Raw genomic sequence first — 16,841 nt, 5'->3', positions numbered from 1 at the left:
AAATAATGACGACGCCAGAAGAGGTTATCCAATCAAGTGTTGCAGGAATATAAATATTACTATGAAATATCTTTTTAAAAGTCACAGAAAGAAGAATTATGAGAGAGAGAGAGAGAGAGAGAGAGAGAGAGAGAGAGAGAGAGAGAGAGAGAGAGAGAGAGAGAGAGAGAGAGAGAGAGAATTTTTTTCAAGGGTTCATACATGTATCATCAGGTTCATATATTTCTTTTCTACATACACATACACTAACGAGAGAGAGAGAGAGAGAGAGAGAGAGAGAGAGAGAGAGAGAGAGAGAGAGAGAGAGAATATTTTTTCCAAGGGGTTCATTACATAAGTATCATAGATTTCATTTATTCTTCTTTCTACAATACATCCATCAGAGAGAGAGAGAGAGAGAGAGAGAGAGAGAGAGAGAGAGAGAAATACGACCCTCTATCTCTATACAAGGTCTACTCGGCCCTATCTCAACTAGTCTGTCATGTGTCAATTAGGCCTTCGTCCATATATCACCAGTACCTGGAAACTGGAAGAGAGAGAGAGAGAGAGAGAGAGAGAGAGAGAGAGAGACTAACCTACCCCTTTGTGTGATATTTCAATACTCACTTATTTCTCAACTTAAACATTACTTCTGCAATAACAGTGACGAGAGAGAGAGAGAGAGAGAGAGAGAGAGAGAGAGAGAGAGAGAGAGAGAGAGAGAGAGAGAGAGGCCGTTACAAATATTCAACATGAAGAAATCAAAGGTAGGATATTACGTCACAGATACCGGCTAAAAATATGATTTACCAACGGATATCCTGTGTTTTATCTTCTTTTTCTTTTCTCTTCTTTCTCTACCGTAACTCTCTTGGAAGCTATCTCTCTTTCTCTTTCTTTCTCTCTCTCTCCCCCATTTCTTCTTTATTCCTATTTCTCTCTTTTCACCGTTCATCTCCTTTCCTTTTATTGTTCGTGCGTGGACTGTCGTCATATACGAGATACATGAATGAGGCATCGTATATCATCTATGTATACATATGTATAGTCACATGATACATTTTATGTATAATAAAATCCTATGGAATCCAGTACCATCTAAAACATATACTATACATATATATATATATATATATATATATATATATATATATATATATATATATATATATATATAGTATATACATATATATAATTAGTAAATTTATCTTCCAATACGCCCGAATTTCTTCGTCCAAGAAACCAGGAGTCTATAAAAACTACCAATTCTGCAGCAGCTGTCCTTCACAGCAGGTGCAAAGCAGGTGCACAGCAGCAGCAAGCAGCAACGCAGGTGTTCAGGGACACCGTGCAGGAGAGAGGGCACCTGCACGTGTATAACTATATTTCATTAAACACGTTTTTTTTTTTTTTTACTACGTATGTTTAATTACAGACGTTTTGGGGCGAGCTAAAATTGTGCTCGGAAATTCACAGCGGACACCGTAAGTATTTAAATATATTTTCAAAGTTTCTTCTTAGTTTGTGATAAACATAGGTTAAAATTGGTTAGTTTATCTTTTAACATAATTAACACGTAAAGACGAACGCAAACGCAAACGTGATTAGGTTTATCACTACGAGATCTGGTTGAAGGTATCTGTCTATACTTTATGGTTTTCCATTCTGGTTTACTTTTGGTTCAGGTATCTATACTTTGTTTATGGTTTTCCATTCTGGTTTATTTTACAAAAGACGAGGGGAATATAATCATTCCCCTTTGCCCTCGGGGGCAAGACGACCACCGAACGAGGGGGAATGTTTAGGGTATAAAGGAAATGGGGTATATGTGTAAGGTTGAGTATAGCACAGACACACACACACACACAGCTACACAAGACGCACCCGATCTGAAAGGTGTTAAGAAAGGTACTGGTGCCACCGATACAGCGGCGCCCGAAAGACGATGTGTGGAGTGAGGGAGGACGTCGGGGGAGGAGGAGGAGGAGGGAGGAAGATCCCAACGCCACCACCACCACCACTCACACCCCGCCCCCTGGCTCCTCCCCCTCCTCCACCACCATACAAACTGAAGCGCGCAACCCCCTTCCCTAGCCCCGCCCACTGGCGATTTCCACCAATCATCCCCTTCGTGGGCGTGTCCTAATGTAGCCAAATAGGGAGTGGTAAAAAAAAAAATACATATAAACAACAGCCATAAACAATGTTAACCAGTCGGTTACTTCTGATAGAAGAAGAGTATAGGCTTACGCTCTTATCTCGCTCTTAGGCCTATGCAACAAGCCGCGGGAAGAATTATAATAGACCTATTTCACGTTTCAATTACCGTAATGCGAGGCAGGTATATTATCATATGCGTTATTTCGCGGAAATGTAATTTTCTTTCCATTAGGATAATGCAGAGTTAGTTTTGTTCCAGTGGGTATTTAGTTCTCTGGATTTTTCTGTATACACTGCCATATATATTTTACCATAATATACCTACTCTCTCTCTCTCTCTCTCTCTCTCTCTCTCTCTCTCTCTCTCTCTCTCTCTCTAACTATCTATATATATATATATATATATATATATATATATATATATATGTATATATATATATATACACACACGTACACCCACATACATATATCTAGGAGAGTATCATCATAGATATTTACGGAGAAGATATATCTACTTCATATATCTATTCCCCAAAAGACCTCACCGATATATGGTTATTGGAGAAATTGGTTTCCGGCGTAGGCCTAATTTTCTGTAGGCACTGACAAACCTCTATCCACCTACCGTGGGAATAAACAAAAAGATGATCTGTTTACGTGTGTAAACAAAATGTAGGAATAATAAAAAAACTACTTTATAAATTTTTGGGAATTAAAGAAAAATACTGACACATCATCTCCGTGAATTCCATATCTGTCACGTGACGCAGAGTGAGTTACTACGTACTTAATGAACTATAACAACTTACGGAACTATACCATAATCGAGTCGAAACTATAGAAGCACTTAAGAGTTGGAGTTCACGTGGCAGCCAACCTTGAAAACAAACTTATATGTATATGTAGAATATATATATATATATATATATATTATATATATATATATATATATATATATATATATCGAATGGGTGAAATAAGGTAAGAACAGAGAGAGAGAGAGAGAGAGAGAGAGAGAGAGAGAAAGTAGGTATCTCTGAGAAGGCTGTGTTCTGCTTATGATAAAATATTCAGTCCTGTATACAATTTCCTACAGAGCTGTTAGCGGTAACCCTTATATATCCACCGGTATTTAAAGCAACCAGGAATACCACCGGTATTTACAGCAACCAGGAATACCACCGGTATTTAAAGCAACCAGGAATACCACCGGTATTTACAGCAACCAGGAATACCCCGGGTATTTACAGCAACCAGGAATACCCCGGGTATTTACAGCATCCATACTCAGCACTCCTGCTGGCCTCACTGGAACAGCAATAACCAGGAACAAGCAACAGCAATCTTCCAGGAATCCAGTTTTCTTACATATGCACAAGCACACACAAACACGAACACCTTCCAGGATTCCAGTTTTCTTACAAATACACAAACACAAACACCTTTCAGGAATCCAGTTTTCTTACAAATTACACAAACACAAACACCTTCCTGGAATCCAGTTTGCTTACAAATACACAAACACGCACAGACACAAACACCTTCCTGGAATCCAGTTTTCTTACAAGTACACAAACACGCACAAACACATTAATCAAAGGCCGAGAATCACCCATTCCCACACTCCTGGAGGAGTTCCAGAATTCCAGAACTTGCGATCTGGAATGGGTGTTTTTGGTAAGTTTATAGAGACATTTTGGGAAGAGAGAGAGAGAGAGAGAGAGAGAGAGAGAGAGAGAGAGAGAGAGAGAGAGAGAGAGAGAGAGAATGAAAGTCATTTCGTGGCTTTCATTCTGGAATTTCAGCCATCAGGAAAAAAGTTTGATGGCATGAGAGTGTTTCGCCATGAAAGTCTCAAAAGGGCCATGAAAGTCTGTTATGAAAGTCACGCATGAAAATTTCAGATGAAAGTCGCAGAATGGCCCAGGATGTTTCACGTGAAAGTTCTGAAGACACCTTGAAAGTTCCAGTAGGACAATGAAAGTTGCACATGGAAGCTTTAAAAATATTATGAAAGTTTCAGAAGTTACACCAAAACTTAAGTAAAACTCTCTCTCTCTCTCTCTCTCTCTCTCTCTCTCTCTCTCTCTCTCTCCTTTGTCTTCAATTGGACACAATGATTGAAAAGGGTGTATGTGTGTGTGTGTGTGTGTGTGTACATTCATATTCAATTCTCTTAACGAATAGAGTAAATATATCATTAGATATAGGGTAAAAATATTCTTAATTAAACCACAAAAAGGGCATATTCCACAATAGATAAAAAACAAACATACAAATAAATAAATAAATAAATAAATAAAATAATAAGCGATAGAATAAACATGTGAACAGCCTTAAAAATACTGAGAGAAAATTAAACACAAAAGACAGAGAGAGAGAGAGAGAGAGAGAGAGAGAGAGAGAGAGAGAGAGAGAGAGAGAGAGAGAGTCAATACTTACTTCCCAAACTGCAACGGAATTAAACGTGCGCTATATAGATAAATAGACAAGAGATGAGATAGATAGATAGATAGATAAGATAAAGACAGAGATAAGAAATAGGTAGATAGAAAGATAATAAATAGATAGATAAAGAAATAGATAGATAGATAAATAAGAAACAGAGAGGAGATAAGAAATACATAGATAGACTACATAATAAGAAATAGATAAGAGATAAGTAATAGAAGATAAGAAATTGATAGCTAGATGAAACGACAGATAGACAGAGATAAGAAATAGGTGATAGATAGATGAATAGATACGATAATATATAAATAGGAAAATAAAGCCAAAACGCCAAACTACAACAAACAAACAAACAAACAACAACAAAACAAATAACCAAACAGAACGAAGCAAAGTGAGCGGACGGGGGGAGGGGGGGATCAAGCACTGAATGGGTTACCAGCCGTTCAATAAAAATCTTACTATATACCAAAAGAAGATTAAGTGAGGGAGGTGGGAAAGATCAAGCACTGGATGGGTTACCAGCCATTCCAAAAATAACTTAGTATATACCAAAAGATGATGAAGCGAGGGACGGGGATCAAGCACTAGGATGGGTTACCAACCGTTCAAAAAAATAAAAAAATAAGAACTTACTATATACCAAAAGAAGAGGCAGTAAGGGAGGGGGGAAAGATCAAGCAGTGGATGGGTTACCAGCCGTTCCAATAACTTACTATATACCAAAAGAAGAGGAATTTTTTGGGGGGACTCGTATCAAACTTACAATCTGAAACACAAAGAAGAAAACGTGCCGGTGAGTAAGATACCAAAACAAAAGAAAAATAATAATAATAATAATAATAATAATAATAATAATATAATAATAATAATTAAAAACTAATAATAATAATACTAATAGTCACTTCCAAGTCACAAACTTCTAAAACAAAATATAAGTAAAAATAACTATGATTACTAATATTTACTAATGATTACATCTCATAAACAATTATCTATTAACACTATACTACACAATATTTACTCTATGTACACTCTCTATTCTTCAGTACAGACTATATAAATATACACATGCAAATAAATATATATACTATGTTTATCATTCATTACATAACTAAAAATCGTTGGGCATAAACAATGTGCATAAGCGAACACTAAATATACGTATAAGCACGTATATACGTATATATATATGCATGATTTTTTTTATATCTAACTACCACAATGAAATAACAAGAATTGTTTTGTAATTCCAACCTGACTGGTATCTGCTCAACCTGCTAAGCCATTCTCAGATTTCTGATATATATAAATAATACACATAAATAAATAAATAAAAATTATATATATATAAACATATTTTAGTCAACTAAATTTGTTTAATCTTTTAGCTGACTATAAATAATGATAAAAGAAGTTCATCTTAATCTTTCTTAGTCGACCATAGTATTTTCAAAATATTTTCTGTCGACAGTTTTTTCTTTACTTTATTCCAGTCGACTTAAATTCATCTTTTTATTTCAATTGACTGAAGTTTATTTTTATTTTATTGCTTAAACCACTAAATTTTTTATATTTTTATTCTATTATATTTCACATCTTTTCGATTTTATTCGACTAAATTTTATTTGATTTTCATAATTTTTTTTCAGTCGACTAAAGTATTTTTATATTTTTTTTAACAGACCAAGGTTTATTTTATTTTTATCATATTATCAGTTAACTAAAGTTTATTATATTTCCACTATTTCTTTTAGTCGACTAAAGCTTTTTTTCTTTTCTTTTTTTCTTGTCGAATCAAATTTACTTTATTTTCATAACTTTTTTTAATCTAGCAAAGTTTATTTCCATTATTTTTTAGTCACTATAGCTTTTTCATTATTACAGTATCAGCTTAAAATTACTTTATTTTCATTATTTTTTTTAAATGGAACAAAGTTTATTTCCATTATTTTTTTTAAGTCCACTAAAGTGTTTTTATTTTTTATTTATTTAGTCAATTCAAATGTACTTTATTTTCATTATTTTCTGAATCGAACAAAGTTTATTTCTATTATTTTTTTCACCCCACTAAAGCATTTTTATTTTCATTATTTCTAGTCATTTCAATTTACTTTATTTCCATTATTTTTTTCAACTGAACAATGTTTATTTTTTTTTTTTTTTTAGTAAATTCAAGATTACTTTATTTTCATTATTTTTTAATCGAACAACGTTTATTTCCATTTTTTTCAAGTCCACAAAAACACAATGTCGCCAAGATGTCCAAAAGACATCTAAAGATGTCAGAAACGGATCGCAACGGCTTATCTCCTTTTCGACTGACCATCATACAAAGGTCCGATGGTCAAATACTGTTTTTCCAATAGAGGGATATTCCCTTATACCCAAACAACCCCTTCCTCTCTCTCTCTTCTCTCTCTCTCTCTCTCTCTCTCTCTCTCTCTCTCTCTCTCTCTCTCATTCAAAATACTGAAAGGCGCAACAAAAGTAGACAGTAACCTATTTACGTTAAACGAAAACCAGACAAGAAATAATGGATGGAAACTAGAACTGAAGAGATACAACACATCCCACTGTGGGAACTTCTTTCTTTACATACAAGATATGCGACACGTGGAATAAACTGCCAACTAAAGTTGTAAACAGCAACAGTGTGGAAGAGTTTAAAAGAAAGCTAGACAAAATCATTAGGAAGACACTGTGAATGCACGGTAAAACCTACTCCTACAGATAAGTGAGCACACGATGTCTCCTCTTAGGATGGACTAATAAAAAGTCTTTGAGACATCCTAATCCTTGTAACATACATACATACATTAAAAACAGCTTCCTTACAGAGAGAGAGAGAGAGAGAGAGAGAGAGAGAGAGAGAGAGAATTAGCCAGAACTAGTCTTTGTGTACTAAGAGGCAAAAATCCATTTTTTTACAGGACGTAAAACCTACTACTCCTGTCTCATACGATCTAATGAGGAACAATAGAAAACCGAAAACCAAAAAATGAGAGAAAATAAAGATAAGAGAATCTTCTGCCGTCCCTCCTTCCTTTAGAATCTGGAATGAGAGAGAGAGAGAGAGAGAGAGAGAGAGAGAGAGAGAGAGAGAATACATTCCACGGTAATCCATATGTATTCTCTTGCCTTACGAACACGACCGGGTGGGGGGGAGGGGAGGGGAGGAGGGAGGGGAGAGGGGAGGGGGGGGTGACCTAGATAGGATACGACACTGCCAATTGGTTGACCAGGCTTTTAGTTTTGCCTGGAAAAATATATTTGTTTTAAATAGTTTCAAATACATAATCTGTGAGAAAACGTCAACACACACATACATACGTATATATACATACATATACATATAATATATTACATTTACGTAATATAAAAAATATAAACTTGAAATTCCAGAACTCGACAAGACCCGTCGAATCGGCTACTTAAAATTCAGAACATTACTTAAAAAAAAAATATCTACACAACGTAAAATCAAGTCCATCGAAATCAGATCTCTCTTTTGGGTGGTCTCTGTATAATGCTGTACGAGCCGCGGCCTACGAATCTCGCAGCCAGCCCTGTGGTGGCCTGTGTAGAGCTGCGTTGCCAGAAGCACGACCATGGCTGACTGTAAGTTTAAATAGAATAAAGAACTACTGAGGCTAGAGGGCTGCAATTTGGTATGTTTGATGACTGGAGGGTGGATGCTCAACATACCAATTTGCAGCCCTCTAGCCTCAGTAGTTTTAAAGATCTGAGGGCGGATGGACAGACAAAGCCTGCACAAAGTTTTCTATTACAGAAAACTAAAATTCTAAAGAAATTACTTTAAATTAAAGGACGTTACTTAAAGTTAAAGGCAATTCCTTTAAATTCGGGGAATCACTTCAAATTTTCAAGACATCACTTTAGTGATTCAATTAAATTTTAGGTAACTATATTTCTAAGTAACTTTAATTTACCCAAAGTAACTTAGATGCATCTGTAGTAACTTAAATTTTGAATTTATCCAGAGTAACTCTAATATACCTAATGTAACTCTATCTATAGTCACTTTTAATATATCTATAGTAACTTTATATCTATAGTAACTTTAACCTAATTTACCTATTGTAACGCCATCTATAGTCACTTTTAATACCTCTATAGTAACTTTATCTACAGTAGCTTTAACCTAATTTACCTATTGTGACTATCTATAGTGACTTTTAATGTATCTATAGTAACTTTATAGTTCCTCAACGATTCACCTCAGGCTGGCGTTTTTGAGATAAGTGGTTCCTCAGGGAACAATATCTTGTGAATAAATTCAAGTCTTAAGAGACAGCCTGGATGGATTTATCTCTCTCTCTCTCTCTCTCTCTCTCTCTCTCTCTCTCTCTCTCTCTATTATCTCTATCAGAGACATCGAAAATCAGGAGTTATTCCTTTATGTATGTATATACAGTTATTTGTATATAAATATTTATATATATATATATATATAGATATATATATATATATATATATATATTTTTTTTTTTTGTTATATATATAATATATGATAATTATAATCACTTTAGCACGTGATTCATTTATCACACATATCCACAGGTGAAAAATAAGAGACAGGGTGTAGGTCCTGACCGGTTTCGGCTTTATTTTCAAGCCTTTGTCAATGGCTTGAAAATAAAGCCGAAACCGGTCAGGACCTACACCCTGTCTCTTATTTTTCACCTGTGGATATGTGTGATACATACATAGTATAGATATCATATATATATATATATACACTATATATACAGAAAGAGAGAGAGAGAGGAGAGTAGAGAAGAGAGAGAGAGAGAGAGAGATAGAGAGAGAGAGTTATACAAGGATTAGGACGTTCTCAAAGGCTTATTAGGCCATCCGAGGTTTTTATATATATTACACTTCCAATATTGTCTTGTCCGATACATGAGAGAGAGAGAGAGAGAGAGAGAGAGAGAGACGAGAGAGAGAGAGAGAGAAGAGAGAGAGAGAGAGAGCAAAAAAAAATTTTTCTCTTTCACACTTCGACAATCAATCTTACCCCAAACACAACTCTCAAAGAGAGAGAGAGAGAGAGAGAGAGAGAGAGAGAGAGAGAGAGAGAGAGAGAGAGAGAGAGAGAGCCAAACTTTCTTTTCCCCCTGGGACCTTTTCACCTATCATATCTATCTATCTATCAGTCTATCTATCGATTGCAAGTCGAGAGCTTCCGTCCGATACCTGTGTCACTCTTTTCGGCAAACTTCTTCCCAGGAACTTGGTGGGAACCCCTTCTTGCTCCCAGTCCGTTCTCGGGAATTCCGACAATTCCAGCGATTCCAGAACCATCCAACTGTTCTCCCCCGTGCCCTGCCGCCCCCGCCCCCGCCCTCAAAACATTGTTGGACGTGCTTCACGGGGTACAGTAGGCAATGCCAATCCGAATTGCAACTTAGGATATTTTGACAGCTTGAATGATTAGTCGAATTCGATTCCAGATAAAGAAAAATGGCAGGTAATGCTGTTTCAAATATACGCGATTTTGACATTTATTATTATTTTTATTTTGTTTGTTTGTTCTAAGAGGTCCACAATAATGAAAAATGTTGCGAGTTCGTGTATAATTTAAATTATACACGAACTCGCAATATTTTTTTTTTTATTATTGTGGACCCCTTACAACATTATATAAACTCTCGAGATAGATTATTAATTATTAATATTATATAATATTATTATTATTATATTCTTATTATTATTATGTTATGATTATTATTATTCCTCTTGTTGTTGTTGTTGTTTTTGAAAATAATGGCTATTTCAGCCGCGTTTATTTTGTGTAGAAGTTTCTCTCTTCTTATCAAAATATTACCAATCCCTGTCTTGACAAAAGAGAGCAACGTTAATTTAAGTACAGTATACAGTGCTTAACATACAGTTTCCAAGCTCATAGAATAAAAAACTACAGTAGATTACATCTCCAAGATACAGGACAGATGCAGTTACAGAACCATTTACAACCCTTCTCTTGATACAGGAGACCAAAATATCTAAAGAATTCCTAAATTAAATGTAGAATTTAGCAAGCACTGGGACCTATGAGGTCATTCAGTAGAAAAGTTTGAGAGGTGTAACAGGAGGAAAACCTCAAAGCAGTTACACTACGAATCAACTGTTGGGAGAAGGTGGGAACGAAGATGGAAGAGAAGAGAATATGAAAGGAGGTACAGTAAAAGGAAAAAAAAAAAAGAGCCTTAACTAATGCCTACAGTGCACCTCCGCTATCCCCCTAAGGGAGGATCTAAAGAATTAATATACAGTTTCCAAAGCTCATAGAATAAAAAATACAGTAGATTACAGAGATATCTGTAATATACAGGACTTACGGAAGGATCTAAAGAATTAACATATAGTTTACAAAGCTCAAAGAATAAAAAATACAGTAGATTACAGAGGTATCTGTAAGATACAGGACCTACGGGGTATCTACAGAATCAACAAAGAGCATACAAAGCTCCAAGAATAAAAAATACAGTAGATTACAGAGATATCAGTAAGATACAGAACCTACGGGGTAGGTACAGAATTTACAAAGAGCATACAATACAATACAATACTGTATCTGTACCTTAACAGATATCTGTGTAATCTACTGCTGTAACTGTCTGTATCTTACAGACAGATATATATAAAAATCTATAATCCCTGTCATGACACAGATGACCAAAATGACCAGATAACAGTTCTGACAAAAACTGAGCAAGTGCTAGTTATGAAAGCCATATCCAAAAAACGTATTAATGAAAAGATAGAGACGACGGATGAATTATTGAAGTAAATGAATTATTCAAACGACCTACTCCCCCAGCCATTGGAGGCTCAATCACGCGCATTACGAATGAGGACGGAATAACAAAAGACAGATGCAATGCGAATATACTGTTGTGGGGGCTACTATGTGCTTGGTACCTCGGCGATACAATAAGATCTCTGGGGAATTATAAGTTAGCGATTTGATTGAAGGAATTAAAAGACTCTTTCATTGAAAAGATTTTATGACATAATCGTGAATTATTCGGTGAAATAAGAAAAAATCCTAGATCCTCTTAAAACAATTTGAGGGAATTAAAAGACTCGTTCATTGAAAAGATTTTATGACATAAACGTGAATTATTCAGTTAAATAAAAAAACTAGGCTCTCTTAAAAAATTATTATTCAATAAATTATATAAACAAATATAATTTGGGCCCTCTCACGGAGAATTGTTCAATAAATTATATTAAAAAAAATAATTTGGGTCCCTCTAAAAACGAATTATTCCATAAATTATATAAAAAAAATTATTTGGGCCCCTCTAAAAGTTCCAGAATTATTAATAAAAACACAAATACCCTCTTAAAAAGAATTCTTTCAATAAATTATATAAAAAAACACTTAGGCCCTATAAAAAAATAAATTATTCAATAAATTATATAAAAATAATTTGGGCCCCTAAAATACAAGAATTATTCAATAAATTATATATAAAATTATTTATCCCCTTCGCACAAACAAGAATTATTCAATAATTATATAAGAAAACATAAAAATTGAGCTCTCTCACAGACAAACATTATTCAATAAATTATATATAACAATAATCTGGGCCCTCTCACAAAACAAGAATTATTCAGTAAATTATTAAAAAAAATAATTTAGGCCCCTCTCAAAAACGAAAATTACTCAGTAAATTATTTACAAATATAATTTGGGTACCTCTCACAAATAAGAATTAGAAAAAAAACAAAATTTATAAAAGCAAACGTAATTCGGGCCCTTTATAGCCAGAAAGTGGGCCAACAGAAAATGGTCTCCCAAAATAAACACGATTAGACGGACACACATGGTTAAGTGGATGGACTGATAAATGTTTGTAGGTGCATTACCAAGATCACATGCACGTGTATGTGTGCATACAGCACATACACACATTACACAAAGAGACGCGTTTGAATGTAGTATATCCTGAAGCCTTCAAGAAGTAATTCACAGAATTGAAAAAAAAATGGGGGGGGGGAATGAAAATTTAAACAACTATATACCACCTTCATCTGTATTTAAAAAATTCAGGCTGTTCAGGAATTTTGATAAACTAATATACTATCACATACACATTACCAAAAAAGAGACGCGTTTGAAAGTAGTTATTTTACTGAAGCCTTCAAGAGTAATTCACCAATTGAAAAAAAAAATGGGGGGGGGGGGGGGGGGGGGGGGGGCGGGGGGGGGGGGAAATTGAAAATTTTAAACAACTATATACCAACTCACTGTATTTTTTTAAAAAATTCAGGCTGTTCAGGAATTTTGATAAACTAATATATCAATAAAAAACATGAAGACGTAAGTATATCATCTACCATCCTCCAGAGAATTGAAAAAATGTTTTTTGAAAAATAAAATTACAGGAAATAAACTATATGCCACCTTCATCTATATTTCAAAACTTCACGGACCGTTCGAGAATTTTGATAAACTGATATATCAATTAAAAACGAGGGGGGTGGGGGGAACAATAATTACCATCTATCATCCTCCAGAGAATTGAAAAAAATGTTTTTTATAGGGAAAAAAAGTTAATTTAAATAACTATATGCCACTTTTATCTGTATTTAAAAAATTAAGGGACTGTTCGGGAACTTTGATAAACTAATATATCATTAAAAGAAAAACGTGAAGACAGTAAAAGTTCCATCTATCACCCTCCAGAGAAGTGAAAAAAAAAATTTTTTCAAGGAAAAAATGAAAATAACTATATGCAAGCTTCATCTGTATTTAAAAAATTGCAGGTTTTGAGACTGTTCAGGAATTTTGATAACCTGGTATATCAATAAAAAAAAAAAAGAAGAAGCATGAAAACACTGATCAGCCCTCACACTATAAATGTAGTCACAAAACGTCCTGCTATTTCTAAAGGAATAAGCAGCTTATAAGCAATTGAATAAGCAATTGAATAAGCAATTGAATCTTAATGTTGTCTACCAGATAGGCGCCGTAATGTTATTTTCGGGTTAGGCCTAAAGGTATGGGATATCAAATTTGGAAGGGTGGGTGGGGGGGGAAATGGAGGGGGGAAAGGGAAGGGCGGAAAAGAAAAGTTAGAACACGTCTCCTAGGGATGGTATAGCCTAGTTGGGTCTACATACATGTATATATATATATATATATATATATATATATATATATATATATATATATATATACACACACACACGTAACAAGATCACAAATTAAAAACACAGAAATGAAACTCCTCTCTCTCTCTCTCTCTCCTCTGCTCTCTCTCTCTCTCTCTCTCTCTCTCTTCCAATGACATCGTGGTATCATATTCGATGAAGTCTTTCCAATTCCTGGTAAATTAATTTTGACCAACTGAGCTTCGAGGATAATGATTACATCACATGATAGATGGTATTAAAGTATATCAGAAGTTTTTGTCTTCTCTGGAAGGATTGAGGGGGGAATAATTTAATAATAATAATAATAATAATAATAATAATAATAATAATAATAATAATAAAATAAATAAACCTGGAGGCTTGTTTGATATGAATAGGGTTCGTTTAATGTATATTAATAATAATAATAATAATACGACAAAATGAAGACGCCAAAACCATGACGATAACAAAAAACAAAGACTTTCTACCAAGGACTTCAAACCAACGACTCCAAAACAAGGACTTACTACAAATCAAGGACTTCAAACAAGGAATTTCTACACATCAAGGACTCCAATACAAGGACTTTCTACAAATCAAGGACTTCAAAACAAGGACTTTCTACAAATCAAGGACTTCAACACAAGGACATTCAACAAAACAAGGACTTTCTACAAGTCAATGACTTCAAAACAAGGACTTTCTACAAATCAAGGACTTCAACACCAGGACTTCTTACAAATCAAAGACTTCAAAACAAGGACTTTCAACAAATCAAGGACTTCAAAACAAGGACTTTCAACAAATCAAGACTTCAAAACAAGGACTTTCTACATATCAAGGACTTCAAAACAAGGACTTTCTACAAATCAAGGACTTCAAAACAAGGACTTTCTACAAATCAAGGACTTTCAACAAATAAAAAGCTTCAAAACAAGGACTTTCAACAAATAAAAAACTTCAAAACAAGGACTTTTAACAAATCAAGGACTTCAAAACAAGGACTTTTAACAAATAAAAAACTTCATAACAAGGACTTTCAACAAATAAAAAACTTCAAAACAAGGACTTTCAACAAATCAAGGACTTTCAACAAAACAATGACTTCAAAACAAGGACTTTCAACAAATCAAGGACTTCAAAACAAGGGCTTCCAACAAAAACAAGGGCCTCCAACAAACCAAAGGCTTTTAAAATAAGGGCCTTCAAGATACCAAAGGACTTCCAACAAAACAAGGACTACATAACAAGAACTTTCAACAGATCTCTCTCTCTCTCTCCTCTCTCTCTCTCTCTCTCTCTCTCGTGGGTGTGGAAGGTGGGACTGGATCAAGTTTGTAACTGACAGCGAGTGGTGATAGTGACGAAAAATTGCATAGAATGGAGAGTTTTTCACTTACTCGGGGAGTAAGCCAACAAAAAACTACTTTGATGTCATCGTCGTCGTTGTTGTTGTTGTGGTTGTTTTTGTTGTTGTTGTTGTTGAGGGGTAGGAAAGGTCTATGGAAGAGCCTAAAAATATCTAAAATAAAAAAAGGGTGTTTCATTTAAGTTAAAAGATACAAGAATTTTATGATAGGATATTTATGATTTATTTATTAGGATGAAAATTTTAAACATAAATAATGTGCTTGACCGTAGATTTTAACGTGCCCCGAGTGAGCTGGAGATCAGTCCACGCCTTGTTTTATGAAGATACACTTGTTGCAAATGAAGACTAGACATCTTTCACTAAATTTTTAATAAAAAAAGAACCAATTACACGAATAAAGAAGAATATTACAAATATATTATTATTAATTACGTTCTAAAAATATATTTATCTTATTACCTATATATTAAAATTTCTAACCAAACGTCTTAGTGCATGCTATATAATATATATATATATTATATATATATATATATATATATATGTATATATATATATATATATATATATAATATATATATATATATATATATATAAACTAAGCAACGAAGATATTAATCCGAGCTGAAACTCAAAGAGGAGATGTAAGTTCTATGAAGCTAATGGCTATACTAATGTTTAATAGTTGAAATATTCCTATATATTTTTCTTAAATGTTAAACACGTCTTCAACACCACGACTAAAATAAGTGTATATAGTTATTTAATCTTTATATATATATATATATATATATATTATATATATATATATATATATATATTTCCACATTTATAAATACACAATTTATAAGACAATTTCCTAAACATCAACAACCCCAGACATTAAAAACAAAAGACATCATCTTATCCTGATTTCCTATAAAAAAAAACACACATTTTAACACCAAAAAACCTTCCTTAAGTCATCACATGGATTATTTGTCGCATTTAGATCAAATCGGACTGCGGGTTTTAGTTACTTCTTCATATATGTTTTCCCACACAGAAAGAAAAAAGTGGATTTTTGTAAGTTACCCAGGGTCAGGACGAGAGGACGACTCTCTCTCTCTCTCTCATAAATCGCAGCCAGATTCAAGAACAATGCATAATCGTTTGACTTCACAAAGGGATGGTTTCTCTCTCTCTCTCTCTCTCTCTCTCCATAAATCTGAGCCATCTTTATGAACGATAAATAATAGTTTGACTTTCTCAGAAAGGATGGTTCTCTCTCTCTCTCTCTCTCTCACACACAACTACGTTTACCCAAGGACAATAAATTATAACATGACTTTTGTCAGGTCTCTCTCTCTCTCTCTCTCTCTCTCTCTCTCTCTCTCTCTCTCTCTCTCTCTCTCTCTATGTACGATGCACTATGATACGATGCAACGGAGGAAGACATTCACATCCAAGTGAAAAAACATGTATCTTACAAAAAAAAAACTACACCCATGTGTTAGAAAAACACCTACTTCATCTCATAAATAAACCTACTTCCCACACATGTGTAAAAATAAACACATTTCATCTTACACCAGAAACAAACCTAGTCACATATGTTAAAAGAAATTACCCATATCATCTTATATAATAAAAAAATATTCCCAAGCGCGTGTAAATAAAATATTCATGTTATCATGTACCAGGAAAAATACTCACACACGTG

At 34.1% G+C, this 16,841-nt stretch overlaps 1 protein-coding gene across 6 annotated transcripts in view; it reads right to left on the bottom strand.

Annotated features, from left to right (window-relative positions):
* LOC135194854 (adenosylhomocysteinase-like 1) overlaps positions 1-16,841 on the bottom strand; it is a 284,838-nt gene that overhangs the window by 123,166 nt on the left and 144,831 nt on the right. The gene's annotated exons all lie outside the window — the stretch shown is intronic.

This window comes from Macrobrachium nipponense, chromosome 20 (assembly GCF_015104395.2).
Source record: "Macrobrachium nipponense isolate FS-2020 chromosome 20, ASM1510439v2, whole genome shotgun sequence".
NCBI lineage: Eukaryota > Metazoa > Arthropoda > Malacostraca > Decapoda > Palaemonidae > Macrobrachium > Macrobrachium nipponense.
The sequence above is the reverse complement of the archived record's forward strand: the minus strand, read 5'-3'. Positions and strand labels throughout refer to the sequence as shown.